General features: G+C 45.2%; 1 protein-coding gene and 1 pseudogene across 3 annotated transcripts in view; one reads left to right on the top strand and one right to left on the bottom strand.

Annotated features, from left to right (window-relative positions):
• The window catches only part of BEND5 (BEN domain containing 5), a 1,240,338-nt gene that overhangs the window by 926,208 nt on the left and 301,949 nt on the right, over positions 1-12,181 (bottom strand). The gene's annotated exons all lie outside the window — the stretch shown is intronic.
• The window catches only part of LOC148044598 (uncharacterized), a 74,209-nt pseudogene continuing 71,445 nt past the window's right edge, over positions 9,418-12,181 (top strand).

The raw sequence follows: 12,181 nt of genomic DNA, 5'->3' as shown, positions 1-12,181 counted from the left end.
ACATTTTCTACTGTGGAAAAATGGGAGGTGGGATTATATAGAGTGTGGGTGATACAATATATAGTCAAACTAATATTCTTTCTCAGAAAGTGAAGGCCATCTTGCCCTGTAGCTGCGATGAGGTGACTGGGAGGCATCTCTAGTTTTGGATGGTACATGATTGGACTTGTAATGGACACGTGGATGCTGGACAGGGACTTGAACTTTCTTTTGGGTGGGGAAGACCTGGAAACTTTCAGATTCGGGTTTTTTCCAGATGTGTCAATATGATATCTCTAATAAAGTGGAACTTTGAGGAAACTCAAGCCTCGGAGTCTTCTTTAGTTGGGGCTGTTACTTAGAACCCTGACATGTGGCATTTTAAATTGATTCTTCCTCCCTTCCTTCTTACAACCTGCTGGAATCCTGGCACAGTTTCTATATAATCTTGAAAGCATGAAATCGTTGCATGTTTATATAAGTGCTATTTCAATTTATGTCCAATGTTTAGGATTGGAATCAAATTTCCTTGGGAATACTAACATGAGTAGAACGTCTGTATGCTGTTATACATTATTAGTAGGTAGCTAACTGTGGCTGATTTCAAAAAGCTAAGTGGAAGTGTGTGTGTGTGTGTGTGTGTGCGTGCGCGCGTGCATGCATGCATACATACATACATACATGTTCTGACCCCCACCTTGCCCGTTCAGAAACGACAGCCACACACAGCTTGCAAAGGAATGTTTTTATCAGTCCCAGCTCTTGCTGGCTGCGAGCCCAAAATAAACACAGATAAATTCTCTGACAAAAGTAAACTACAGCAAAACAGGTTTATATGAATCAAATCACTTATCCAAGTGCTTCTTCTTGATGATTGCAAACAAACAGAGACTTGACTAGAACAGGAACGGAACGGGATGGAATGAACGTTGACTTCTGCAACTAGGGCATGGCGTTTTATCCGCAGGAGGAGATCCTAATGAGCCACAGCTGCTCATTATCCTCTCCTGTGAGTCGGTCAGCCCTGCATCCCGAAACAACTCACAGGAGGTTTCTGCTGAGTCACAACACTATCCCTCACCGCAGGGCCCTTCCCCCGAGTCTGACGGTCCGGATGCGGTCGGAATGGGTTGTCCATAAAATAGGCCCGCAATCATCTCCTGTGTTTCCTCCTTTGTTCCTTACACTGAGTAACCCTCAGCATGTGTGCCTCCTTATATAACTCCCAAATACCTTCAGGAACATTTCCCTTGATCCAATGCTCCCCCATTATCCGGTGGCCACCACGTCTCTTCCCGCCCTGCACGGCGTCGACACCCCATCCAGGGTCCTCCACCTTCTCCAAGGCTGACCCACCAGCCCCCGTACTGTCGGATTCTGGCGGCAGCTCCAACGGCTCCTGCCGGGCCCTAACACCTGTCCAGGGTTCTCCATCTCCTCCAAGGCCAACCCACCATCCCCGTATTGTCGGATTCTGGAGACAGCTCTAACAGCTCCTGCCGGGCCACAACACCCTGTCCAGGGTCCTCCACCTCCTCCAAGGCCAACTCATAAGACCCCTCACCGTCGGAGTCTGTCGGCAGCTCCAACAACTCCTGCTGGCCCACAACCCTATCCCCCACAGCAGGGCCCGTCCCCCGGTTCCGACGCTCAGGATGCGGCTCAGAAGGGTGGGTGACGGCCTCCACGGAACACAGTCCAAGACACTGGTGCCCCGCCAGGATCCTAGAAACGAAGTCCTGTGCTGCAGGGACCAGGATCAGCAAGGGCTGTAATCGTGGCAAAGCCCTCCTCGCAGACCTTGGCATGGGACACACGACTCCATGCACTTCAGCATGTCAATTCTTAAGCAGGGGCCACCAAAACATACGGGATACCAAGCGCAATGTCCAGAAAAAACCCCAACGTCTCGCTGCAGAAGCGCCATGAACCTGAGAGAGAGCACCCGTCTACGAATGGGCCCTGCGGGAACATAGAACTGGCCCCAATACTTCAGAAGATCCCCTTCCAAAGTCCATGGGGAAGCCGGCCCTACTTCCGCCTTTCATTGCTCCACCCATTCGTCACCCCACTGCGCATCCCGTATCAGAGACTGTATGCTCACGGGATGATAAACTGCAGCGCAGGATGCGACGGGTAAAACAGTCCGGGGTGGAAGCGAGTCCGCAGGGTCAGAGTTCTCCGATTTCCTAGGCAGGGCATCCGCCCTTGGATTTCACACCCTACGAATGCAAGCTACATTGTCCGAGCGGGGTATCAAAGCCGCACAAATGTGCCGGTTGTCTGACACGATAGTACGTTGCTGAGGGATGGCCGCAGTCTGCGCAACCCTTCTATTCTTCTTGGGGAAACTCCCCGCCAGGTGTCCAAGATCCCCACAGAAGAAACACAACCCCTCATTACGTCGTCTGTCCATCTCTGGATGTGACACTCGGGATCTGACAGCACCCAACTCCATGGGCTCCTCCCATTCCACTGCAGTCTCTTGATGAACCGGCACGCTAGTGGTCTCCTGGAATGCACGGTGAGGCTTCCGCCTCTGCAGCCGGGCGTCTATCCGGAGGCACAAGTGGACCAACGCATCGAACATTGGTGGCCTGTCCACCCTTGCCAATTCATCTTACAAGGCATCAGACAACCCGTCTTGGAAAGTGTCCATCAGAGCTGGTTCATTCCACGCTGAATCCTGGCTACACAGCCTGAATTCACTCACATAGTCTTGCAATGAACCACTCCCCTGCTGCAGTGACTTAAGATGTCTGGTTGCTGTTTCCCCCTTAATAGGATCCTCAAACATATGCTTAAAGTATTGACAAAAACCCTGGAAGTCATCCAACAATGGAGTAGGCTGAGTTAACAAGGAGGTAACCCAATGGGCAGCTGTGCCTGAGAGCAAACTAATAATAAATCCCACCTTCATCCGGTCAGTGAGAAAGTCCTCCACTCTCAAACTCAGGAACAGCTGGCATTGTCCCATAAACGCTGCAAACATTGCTTGATTTCCATCAAACTTACCCAGCATAGCCACTGGGCACTTCCTCCTTGGCTGTGGGGTTTTTGCAGCTCTCTGCATTTGAGAAATACTGTTATTTGCTGGGCCAGTCTAGCATTCTCAGCGTAAAGTTGCTCCATAATTTATGAATGGAGGTTTGTCTGGGCAGAAGTCAAACTGTTCTGACCACCACCTTGCCCGTTCAGAAACGACAGCCACACACAGCTTGCAAAGGAATTTTTTCATCAGTCCTGGCTCTTGCTGGCTGTGAGCCCAAAATAAACACAGATAAATTCTCTGGCAAAAGTAAACTACAGCAAAACAGGTTTATATAAATCAAATCACTTATCCAAGTGCTTCTTCTCGATGATTGCAAACAAACAGAGACTTGACTAGAACAGGAATGGAACGGGATGGAACGAACGTTGACGTCTGCAACTAGGGTGTGGCACCATCAGTCTTTTATCCTCAGGAGGAGATCCTAATGAGCCACAGCTGCTCATTATCCTCTCCTGTGAGTCGGTCAGCCCTGCAACCCGAAACAACTCACAGGAGGTTTCTGCTGAGTCACAACACATACATACATGTATGTATGTATGTATGTGTATGTGTGTATGTGTGTATATATATATATATATATATATATATATATATATATATATATATATATATATATATATATATATATATATATATATATATATATACATACACACACACACACGCACATATATATATATATATACATACATACATACATACATATATATACATACATTTCCACTTAGCTTTTATATATATATATATATATATATATATATATATATATATATATATATATATATATATATATATATATATATATATATCCCAAATTTATATGTGTGTATCTGTGTGTGCGCGCGCATATGTATATACTTCCTCTTTCATCTCTAGCAAGTATAGTCAACAGACATCACTGATTCTTAAGCTATAACTAAATGTTTTGTCATTTGATAACTGATCCCTTTGTACCCATCTTTAAATCTTCAATGGTCCTTATTAATCAACTTAAGGGATAATAGAAGTAACAAATATATACTGCATTTCTATTTAAATAAATTCTTCCAATCCTTCTCTTCAAATAGTCCATTCCCAATTAAGAATTAAGCATTATTGAAAACAATCTTAGCAATCCATTATACCCAATTAGCTATTACCAAAAGTAATTATTATCATCCAATTTCAGTCAGAAAGAAAACCATTAGGCATCACCAAAAATAACAAACCATTATTTTATCCATTATCAGATAAATCACTTATGTATGTTTCCTTCTTTCTGCCAGTGATCTTTAAGTCCCCCAAATAAATTCATCATTGCCCACTGGAAATGACTTTAAAATTTATGTCACATATTTTAACTACTTTCAAAATATTAAATTATTCATGTTGCCAATAATTCACCAGTTAAAAGACATTTGGAATGTATAAATGAGGATAATTTGAATATCCTGCAGTCTGCTCTAAACTCAATGTTTCTACCTTCATTAAAAGAATTGAAGTGCAAAAGGAAAATTGAGGAATCCAGATTCAATCTTCATCAAGCCATGGGAGCTCACTGAGGCTATTACACTGCCTTTGCTCAACCTACCTCAACTAGTTGTAGGGAAATGAAGGCCCGAAGGAGTGCCAAGTATGCTGCCTTAAATTAGTTGAAGAAACTGGAATATACATCTGACAAATAATAAGTTAGTAAGAGGTTGCAAATCTGAACTACATGCCTAATTATCCTAACAAAATCTTTTCTTCCGAATATAATTTTCTAATGAAAAGGAGGCCTGATATTCCCACCTTTGCTAGAGTTTTATCTGTCATTTAATTCCTTTCACCAAGGTACTTTTTGGGAAAAAGAAGGAACAGGCATCAAAAAGGAATGGGATGTGAGTGGAGCTGGGTTTGGATAATGTTCAAAGGAGACTGCACTTTTCGAGCTTCTTGCATCTCTGTTTGATTTAAGATATGGAGGCATTTTTGTGCTTACTGTGAATATTTGTATAGCTTCTTAATACTTTATTTTTGGTGAGCCTATACTTAATACAGCAGCACTGTAGCTTTAAGCTTTATTTTTTGTTTCAGCATCTCCCTTAATTTGATCAACCAGAATGCACTGACAATGAAACAGATGGTGCATGTTTAAAGGAGGTGGTAAAGTTTATAACGGAGACTCTGAAAGACATCTGTTCTCTCTGTGCCAGGCTTTTCTCTCTAACAGCAAGAAGACACTGTTAATGCTTCTGCACTATGCCATCCAGATTAAAGCACTTCTAATCATTTAGATGCTTCAGAAGGTGAATCAGGGTGATATGTAAGTAGAGATAAATTAAACATATTGATATCTGTTGTACTCAGAATGGTAGAGCAGAAGGCAAAAACACTGATATTCTGAAGAAAGTACCAGGTGACCATAGAATCATCTCAAAAAGAGGGATCAAGTTTCCTATACGATTTGGCCCCCCAAAAAAAGCATTAGTGACCAGGCAGACATCATGGACAAGTGAATGATTTGTTTCAGGAAAGTCTGGGCAAGTTAGATTCTTTCATATTTTTTTTCTAAGCCTGTGCTATTCCTTCAGATTTATAAGGCTTGAAAGCTCAATGAAACAATTTGTACCACCCCCTACCCCCAATCCTTGGTAACCAAATTTAATTTACCATGATTCTACACACGTTTGTGGGTCCAATTCCAAAATGCCACTTAAAAGTCAAATGTCTATGGAGATTCTCAGTCATCCAGGAGAGGTCTGAAGAAGAAGCTCCTTGGATGAGAAGCGAAATGTCTTCAAAGAAAAACCAGAATGTCCAGTAGCCTCTTAAAAGCCAAATGCAAACTTAACCTCTCGTCCACATATTCACAAACTTCCATAGGGCTAAATGGGAATAACTACTCCTTTTTCTAGGGTTGTTGTCTGCACTAGTACACTAACATGAGATACACCACATTTAACTAGAAGAGAAACATAGAAGATAAAAGAAAAACCATGCTAACTTTTCCTGCATTTGAAAGACTGTCACTGTCTTGTCTTTATTTTTCCTTTTATTTGGGGAAAAAAGATGGAGTGATAGATATTTTCAACAAACTATGCCAGTCGATGGTAAAATGTGAGCAGAAGTATTTCCCTCACAAATCACAAATCAGGAATTTGAGTATCTATGTAATCATGTCAGTAAAATTTAAGAACTTGAGTCACTTCCTTGGAATTACCTGATGTGGAATTCAGGAATTACAGTTAAATTGATCAAGAGTTTTGTTGCCCAAAGTTTTTTTCAAGGCCCCCAAAGGCCTACAATGCCAGTACAGTAATCGTATCTCTAACTTTCTTGATTTTGGAATCAAAGATAGAAGAACCTAGTTTGAATACTAGTATCATTGGATACATTAGTCCTCAAGTTAAGAAACCACCAAAGCAAAGGTTTGTTTAGTTTTTTGGCAACTCCCAGGTGAAGATTTGTTGTAGCATTACATTGTACTATATTTTTAGGAAATATTTTTTGGAACACTATTTCTTTCCTAGGACTAGGTTGTTATGATACACCTGCTTTTAATGAAATCCCATGACTCCTTTCAAGCAAAACATCCATTTATAGAGTGGAGGAAAAACCCCGAAGAGAAGGGAATTACCCTCTTTTCCACTCATCTTTCAGCTCCATCAAAATCACCATTAGGTTTTTTTTTCTCTCCTGCAGGGTCCCAGTTCTTTATCTTGAAAGAAAACAGATGAAGAATAAAAGCATTATAATTATAGGAATTGGAAAATTCATTTCTGCCCTTGACATTTCCAAATCTTTTCATTCTTAATTGCATACAATTTCTTCATTAGCCCCCATATTTCTTTAAAAATATATAAGATAGATGCTTTTGATGCAGCATGGGTTGCACAGGTAAACCCACCAGTGGCTGGCCAGGTTAGGTGGTCTTAATAGAATGGACCTTATAAATTCATTTTAGTTTGGCTTTTCATTCTAGTGCCCTGGAGTCCCAAAGTTGACTTTTAGCTGGAGTGAACCTTCTCCCCAACTTCCTCATAAGTATTACAAATAGGGCTGAACAGTGTGGCAAGACCCTGTAAAGTGGGGGCACAGGAAGTGAGAGATAGAACAGAGGTAAAAGCTGCTGACAGCTTAAGATGAAATAGGAACTTCTCTTTTTTATATTTCTCCTATGTACTTTGCTGTAACAGTCCAAGCGAACCTCCCCTTTTGAAATGTCATGCTTGTCTCGTGTATGGAAACGCCTTGAGAATGTACCGTGTGGAACACGGCATAAAAGTAGGATCCTGGGCAGAGCTCAGTTCAGTTCAGATTTTGGTGTGTGAACACGCTGAACTCGATGCATCCAATAAACCTGTTTCTCTTCCTTCGTGGTCTCAAGTCCTGCTCTTTCGTAAGTAGATTACAAACCACAATCTGCTGCAACATTTTTGGCGAGCCAGCCAGGAGTTGAGGGGTCTTTGGGACCCTCTGGAACGCCCACCCCGGTGTCAGGGCTCATCCTGTCAAGGGGAACCTCCCTGGCGCCAAAGGACCCTTGATCCGAGGGACTTCCCAGCGACAGAGGGCTCTGGCAGCAGCGTTTGGCGATTCCAAGAACCACCAGAGAAGGACCAGAGACTAGGCATCTAAAGGCATCAAAAGGCATCTAAAGGCTGGCCAGCATCGCAGGAGGGAAGCCAAGTACATGAGGCAAGTACTGTGGGAACCCTATTTAGACCCTGACTCCTTGTTGAGCCGGAGGTGAGGCCTGATCTCCCTCACTAGGTGGAAGGTTTTGGGGAGGATTGTCTAGTGTATGTGTGTCTGTGTGATTGAGGGGGGGCTACTGCATTTCCCTACGATAGCCGTGTCCATCCGGTATCTTGGGTCAGAAGCCTATGTGGGGTGATTGCTAAATCTTTGTTGTCTGGTACCCTGGGAGGAGTTGGGGGGGGGCAGCAGTGTTCCTTTGACCCCCTTACAATGTATGTTAAATCATTTTAAAGAAGGATATGTGACTCAGGATTATGGTATTGAATGGAGCAGGCATGAGCTTAAAAAGTTTTGTGAATCTGAATGGCCCACTTTTGGTTTTGGGTGGCCCAACAAAGGCACTTTTGATCTCAACATAGCTTTGAATGTCCATAGGTTAGTGTTTGATCCTGATCAAACAGGATCCGTATATTGACGTATAGTACAATTTGTTGAGGAGACAGCTTGGCTAAAAAACAAATGCAAAAGACCAACAGTGTATTCTTATGGCTGTTCGGGTTGCACACCCCAAATGTCCCAAGCAGAGACCACCAATCCTAGCTAGTGCCCCAGAAGACTTGCCAGAAGAGGAAGAGGATCACCACGACCCTCAGCCCGACCAGGGTTACACCTAGTAGCTCACGAGACTTGAGGGCATCAACAAGCCGAGCATTTGTGGAGTGGATAGAGTGAGGGCTGGACATTGTGACCTCTATGATGTCAGAAGAAAGTCCTGTCAGAGGGACAGAGGATGGGGATCCTCTGAGCTCACCAGAATTTTGGGAGAAGAAGGAAGAGGAGATAGAGCAGTCTGAAGAGAGGGAGAAGATTAGAATTGCAGTGTCTAACATTCTAGAACTTGATGTCTCTGCTCACACCAATCTGGCTGACTTTACTGAGCAACGCTTCCCTTCAAGGGACCCGAGATGGAGCCCCTATGACCCCCACCAGTTGACTCTGCTACGTAATCATCAACAGTTAATTGTAAGGGCTGTCTGGCTGGGAGGGAAGCCAGCCACCAATATGTCTAAACTCTGCCGAAAGCCCCTAGGTTTTTTTTTATGCTAACCACTAACCTTCCTGAAAATGCTCGGATGCTGGCTATGGCCTTTATTTCTCAGTCAGCCCCTGACATCAGACAAGCTGCAGAAGCTGGAAGGGGCACTGGGGAAGCCCCGCAACAAGCTTATGGAAGTGGCTAGAAAAGCTTTCGTCAATAGGGACTTGTTGGAGGAAAAGAAAAAAAAATCAAAAGATGCAGAAAAAAAGCAGAAGTGCTCGCGGCAGCAATGAGGGAGGGGAACAGGGCCCTACCCTTGGGACGGAACCGATGTGCCATCTGTTACGAACATGGCCACTGGGGAGGGGACTGCCTCAACCGGGACTGGGCTCCACCCCCTGAGGAAAGGGAAGATGACCGCCCTAGGATGCCAAGGGATCCCCCCCACCAAGCTGCCCCAGGAGACCTGAATCTTACAGGAGGGCCTTCAATGGCATGCAGAGGTGAAATGGTTTTCAGTCATTGATTCAAAGGATGCTTTCTTTGAAATCCCCATCAATCAGAAAAGTCAGCATTTGTTTGCCTTCGAATGCCCAGTCACAGGCAGAAAGCGGCAATATGCTTGGACACGCTTGCATCAAGGCTTTGAAAAAACTCCCCCACCTTATTTGGAGCTGCATTAGCCATGGATTTGGAACTTTTAGACATTGCCCCACCTGATGTGGTTTTGCAAGATGTAGCTGACTTGTTGGTCACAGGCCAGATGGAGGAAGCCTGTCATGCCAATGCAGCAGCCCTACTGCTCCTCCTACAGGAGAAAGGCTACGAGGCCTCTCGGACCAAAGCCCAATTAGTCCAATTGGAGGTTAGATATTTGGGTTACGATATCCAATAGAGACAAAGGACTCTGGACCATGAAATGAGGTAGGCCATTTGCCAATTGCCAGCCCCATGAAATAGGAAGGAATTAAGGGGCTTTTTGGGAAGCAGCTGGGTTTTGCCGCATTTGGATTCTCAGCTTCGCATTGTTAGCAAAGCCACTCTATGAAGCTGCCAAGGGGAATGGAAAAGGAACCCTTGAGGTGGGAGGAAGAGGAACAGAACAGCTTTTTGGAATTGAAGCATGCTGTGACTCAGGCTCCTAGTTTCCTGACTTGACAGGCCTTTTCAGTTGTTTGTGGACACTAAGCAGAATATGGCCTTGGGGTACTGACCCAAAAGTTGGGAACATGGTATCGTACGGTTGCATATTTGTCCAACCAGCTGGATCAGGTGGCCAAAGGGTGGCCAGCCTGTCTCAAGGCTGTGACAGGAACTGCCCTACTTACCCAGGAAGCCAATAAGCTCATCTTTGGACAACAATTAGACATCTACGCCCCCCCCCCCCCATGCTATCAGAGCTGTCCTAGACCAGAAAGGTCATTTGTGGCTTACCAATCCACGAATGTTGAAATACCAGGGGCTTATTACACATAACCCCCTCATCAAGCTTGTCCAATCTATGTTTTGAATCCAGCAACCCTGTGGCCTGAACCAGACTCTGAAATTACTCATGATTGTTTGCAAACAATTGAAAAGACCTATGCCAGCCACCCAGATTTGAAGGATAGACCCCACTCCCACCCAGATGCAACTCTTTTTACAGATGGAACCAGCTTTCTACATTAGGGCATGCAAAAAGCAGCTTATGCTGTAGTCACCCTTGATGATGTGTGGGACGCCATACCCCTACCACCAGAAACCAGTGCTCACTTGGCAGAACTACATGCCCTCACAAGGCTTTGGAATTGGCATGAGATCTACGAGTCAACATTTACACAGACTCCAAATAGGCCTTCCTAACCGTCCAAGTCCATGGAGCTTTAGGAAAAAGCTCATCACAGGAAAAAGGCCTCATCACAGCTGGAGGAAAGGACATCAAATATGGCCCAAATTGTGCATTTGTTGGACAGTGTATGGGCCCCCAAACAAGTTGCCATTATGCATGTACGGCGTCATCAGAAAGGGATTTCAACAGCTGAAAGAGGAAACAACAAAGCTGATCAAGTTGCCAGAGCAGCAGCCTTGGATCCCCCTTCTCTACAAGCCACATGCCTCACTCTGTGGACCCCGGCCCAGGAAGAACAACCACCATCGTATAGTCACTCAGGAACCCAACAAGCTGAAGCAATAGGGGTGGAACTACTAGATGGGTGGTGGGTTCTGCCGGACAAAAAGGGTGTTTGTTTCCCAGCAGTTGGCATGGGACGCTGTCTCCTCCCTGCATAAGCATTTGCACTTAGGAAAAACGGGGTTTTTTTTTAAAAAAAGGCCTTGGCTCAGGGAGGTCTATATCAACAATTTGTCTAGCCTGGCAGCTGCTGTTTGCTCTCAATGTCAGGTATGTGCTGCTAATAACCCCCGTCAAGGTCCAGTTCAGATGGGAGGGTCAAGAGGGCAGATCACACCATAGAGGATAAATTGGCCAAAATTTGTCAGGAAACCCATCTCAAATGGCCGGATGCCCACAGCATGGCATTGCTGGCAAAGAGGTGTGCTCCCACCAAGGAGTTGGGCGTCTCGCCATTTGAGTTGTTGTATGGGAGGGTTCCTAATTTGCTTGGCCCACAGGTGTTGCCCACCCCCCAAGTTGCAGACATGGTGAAGCTCAAACAGTTGCAAGCCCTGAATGCCATAGTCCACCAATTACAAAAATATGTTCTGTCTTGTCGTTCTCATGGAATTGTAACTCCAGTCCACGACTTCCACCCAGGACAAGAAGTCTGGGTGAAGGACTGGTAGAAGGAACTATTGGGCCCCAAATGGTGTGGGCCATGTACTGTTGTTGTTTTTTTTCTCCCCTTGTTGTTAAGGTAGCTGAAATTAGGCCTTGGATTCACTGGACCCGTTTACATTAGCTGCGAAAGCTTACTGGAAGGCCTCCAGTGACCCTGCCAAGCCTCTATACCTCACATTTCGGAAACACCAGGAGGAACGCCACCTCTTCTGCAGACACACGGGAAGCTGTCGCTTTACGAACAGGTGGTGAAGAACCAACGCCCTCTGCAGGTGTCGCTCCAGGTGCCGTCGACACCCATCACACAGGCAACGTACCGCGTCTACCGTGGAAGCTCCGCTCCGTCCAGCGCTCTGGCACAACCATGGAGACTGACTAGCGCCTACGCCAAGCTGCGTGCATTAGGAGAGGCCTGATGCCAGCAGTTCTGATCGTGGTTTTTCTCCTATTCATTTCTATTCTCATTGACTCTCTTTATCTCTATCAAGCAATCTTGGCCAGAGCAAGGGGTGAGGCCCCATTGGTGGTGTGGGAGGTTCCGAATGATTACGAGGACCCCCTCTCCTGCTCCATCCTTTCCTATAGGGTGGAATGAGGATAATGAGGGTACTCCCCAAAAACCGTAAGCTAGGCCCCTCACCTCTACAAATGACTCCCCTCCACAGGTAACTTC

The sequence above is a fragment of the Thamnophis sirtalis genome, unplaced genomic scaffold, assembly GCF_051295495.1.
Source record: "Thamnophis sirtalis isolate CommonGarterSnake01/CBP01778 unplaced genomic scaffold, rThaSir2_p1.2 scaffold_7, whole genome shotgun sequence".
Classification (NCBI taxonomy): domain Eukaryota; kingdom Metazoa; phylum Chordata; class Lepidosauria; order Squamata; family Natricidae; genus Thamnophis; species Thamnophis sirtalis.
This window is presented reverse-complemented; position numbering and strand designations above follow the sequence as displayed.